General features: G+C 42.2%; 1 non-coding gene across 1 annotated transcript; it reads right to left on the reverse strand.

Annotated features, from left to right (window-relative positions):
* Window positions 1-313: 313 nt before the first annotated feature.
* On the reverse strand, window positions 314-417 carry LOC148563991 (small nucleolar RNA R71). The gene has a single exon (XR_015885587.1). It is a non-coding gene; the product is annotated as a small nucleolar RNA R71 (small nucleolar RNA).
* Window positions 418-3,675: the final 3,258 nt, after the last annotated feature.

Genomic DNA, 3,675 nt, shown 5'->3' on the forward strand with positions numbered 1-3,675 from the left:
CCAAAAGCCAACAATCCATGCCAACAACTTTGAACTTAAACCACAGCTCATCACCCTTGTTCAGAACAACTATTCGTTTGGAGGAGGTGTTCAAGAAGACCCCAATCAACATTTGACCACCTTCCTGAGAATATGTGACACAGTGAAATCTAATGGTGTTCATCCTAACGCCTATAGACTGCTCTTATTTCCCTTCTCACTCAAGGACAAGGCAGCCAAGTAGCTGGAATCCTTCCCAAAGGAGAGCTTGACAACTTGGGAGGATGTGGTGAACAAATTCTTAGCAAGATTCTACCCTCCTCAACGAATCAATAGGCTGAGAGCTGAGGTTCAAACTTTCAGGCAACAAGATGGTGAGACTCTGTATGAAGCATGGGAGAGGTTCAAGGACTTAACAAGAAGGTGTCCACCTGACATGTTCAACGAATGGGTCCAGCTGCACATTTTCTATGAAAGGCTCTCTTATGAGTCAAAGAAGGCCGTAGACCATTCATCTGGAGGATCCTTGAACAAGAAGAAGACCATTGAGGAAGCCATAGATGTTATTAAAACAGTAGCAGAAAACGACTACTTCTATGCTTCCGAAAGAGGGAACACAAGAGGAGTGATGGAGCTAAACAATGTAGATGCTCTGTTAGCCCAAAACAAGCTCATTACCCAACAGCTGACTGACCTCACCAAGAAGATGGAGAGGAACCAAGTAGCAGCAATCTCATCTTCATCAACAATCCAAGAAGGAGTGAATGAAGAAGCAGAGGGGAGTCAGGAGCAAGCCAACTACATTGGGAATTCACTAAGGAAAAACTATGATCCATACTCCAAGACTTACAACCCTGGATGGAGAAACTACCCAAACTTTGGGTGGGGAAGTGAGCAAGATCAAAACCAAGACCAGAGACGTTACAACTCCAACAACAATGCAGCTCACCAGCAATTCACCCAGAGGACATCTCAACACCCCCACAACAACACGTCTCCACACACTTATCAAAACCAAAACAGCACATCTACTCCGAATCACTCATCAATTGATGACAAGCTCTCTAAGATTGAAGCCTTACTTGAAGGAATATGCCAAGAGATTCAAGAAAATAAGGTGTTCAAAAAGGAGGTGCGAGCCAATATTAAGAACCAGGGAGAGACCATAAGGAAGCTGGAATTCCAGGTGGGATATTTAGCTGAGAAGATTCCCAAACCTACTGATAGCTTCCCAAGTGACACGGAGAAAAACCCCAAGGGAGAAGCAAAGAAAGTAAGATGGGAAGATTGCAAAATGGTCACTACAAGTGATCAAGAGATTGAAGACAAGCAAGGCAAAATATGCAAACAACCTGAAGACAACTTAACAAAGGAGGAGGATAGAGATCACAAAGAACCAGAAATCTCACAACAAGAGCTGCTGAAGCTCTATGCACCATTCCCTCAACTGCTCAATGGTGCTATGGGAAAAAGAATATACTCAAAGTTCCTAGACTTGTTTGCATCTCTGCATGTGAACATACCATTCATCAAGGCAATTCAACAAATGCCTGCATTCATCAAGTATATGAAGGAACTTCTTCCCAGGAAAAGCTCACTCAAGGGAGGGCAGACTATAGTGATGAACAAGGAATGTAGTGCCCTTATTCAACCTGAGTTGCCTACAAAAAGAAGAGACCCAGGAAGTTTTCATATCCCTTGTGCCATAGGTGAAAATATGTTCGACAGAGCACTATGTGATTTAGGGGCCAGCATCAACTTACTGCCCTTATCCCTGGTGAAGAGGCTGCAGATCAATGAGATAATGCCCACAGATGTCATTATCAGACTGGCTGACAAAACTCAAAAGCAAGCAATAGGAGTGGTGGAAAATGTGTAGCTAAAGGTTGGGAAATACTTTCTCCCAACAGACTTTGTCATTCTGGACATGGAAGAGAGTCACACTCACCCAATCATATTGGGAAGACCATTCCTAGCTACGGCCAGAGCACTTATTGATGTAGAGAAAGGGGAGCTAATATTGAGAATCCATGATGAACGACTCAGCTTCAATGTCTTCAAACTCTCACAAGAAACAGATCAAGAGGACAAGGAACTAAGCACAAACGATAAGGAGACACTGAAGGAGGAGACAAGCACTGAAGCACAGCCAGTTCATTCTGAAACCCCCTCAATTGATAAACAAGGAAAACAGCAATTGCCACAGCTCAAAGAAAAGTTGGAAGAACCTAAACCTCTAGAGGCATGTGAAGACAACATCACAACTCCTTGGAGAAAAAAGGTCACCAAGGGGAAGGCAACCTCAAAAGAAACAAAGAAGAAGGTACCAAGGAAATGGAGGAACAAGAAGATCCCTACGGAAGACTTCTCTCCAGGGGATAGAGTTGTCTCAGCTTACTTCCCAGATATTCCCCCTAATCTCCCTACTGTACCATCTCAGTTACCTAAGGTCTTCACTATCAACAGAGTTCTTTCCCTGGAACATGTGGAGATCATTGATCCAACCAATGGATACAAGTCCACAGCAAGAGGGGAGGACTTTAAGCACTACCAACTACCATGATGAAGGAAAAACGTCAAGCTAGTGACGCTAAAGAAGCGCTTCATGGGAGGCAACCCATGTTTTATATGCTTTCAGATGATAATGAATAAGTCAATTTTTATGAGCTTCAATCCAAACTTGACAAACAATTGGTGAAAGTTTTCTTATGCAGAATATAGTGAGGAACAAGTTTGGTGTTCAAAGCAAACCAAGATGCATGCTAGTCTTGGGAGCTTTGAACACAAAACCTCCATCACAGTGATCCAAACTAAGTTTGGTGTCACCTCATGGTGCCACCAAAATGCATATAAAGACCCACCAATAGTTAATTAGTTAGTTGAAATTCATAAATAAACAATCAAATCCTTTCTTTCATTTTATTCTAGCCGTAGAGTTTAAATTTTTTTTTATGATATTAATTTCCTTATTTCAAATTTTTATAGGAAAGGAAAAGAAGCATGAAAAGGGATTGATTGGACAATTAAATGGGAGAGATTTCGCCACTTAATGAAGAGCACTACACACATGTCTCAAGAGGGAACGCATGGGGAAACGCTGCCATGCAACATTGGAGAAAGAAGACCCTTGAAGACCGAACCAATCACTCTCATTAAGTGATGATCCTTGTCTTTCCTTCATAAACAACCCCATCCGTCCATCTAGTAAACATTCATGCAATCCACACCCTTCATTCACTCATGATTTTCTTATATAAGTGAACCTTAGTGCATGCTCACTCCTCACATTCAAATCCCCACTCTCCACACTTCTATTGGCACACTAAACCCTTCATCACACATTGCTTTAACCAACCCACTCTTCATCTATCCGAAGCCTCAAACCCCCTCAAATAACAACTCAAGTCATGGCATCATCAAGCTCAAAGAGGCAAAAGAGGAAGGAACCTATGGAGAGTGCTCCTTTTGATGACAAGAGATTCAAGACTGCCTTTCATGAGCATGAATTTGAGCGGATAAGGGCTAGAAAGATATTGCCAGAGTTAATCTTCCAAATCAATGCCAATGAATCACCACAGATTTGGAGAAAAATCGAACAGAGGGGGTGGCAATTGCTCACCAGTCCAGAGGGGAAGATCAATGGAAACCTCATCAAAGAATTCTATGCAAATGCAGTTATAGAGGATAAGACCAAAG

This window comes from Arachis ipaensis, chromosome B5 (genome assembly GCF_059453495.1).
Source record: "Arachis ipaensis isolate K30076 ecotype BB chromosome B5, ASM5945349v1, whole genome shotgun sequence".
Lineage (NCBI taxonomy): Eukaryota > Viridiplantae > Streptophyta > Magnoliopsida > Fabales > Fabaceae > Arachis > Arachis ipaensis.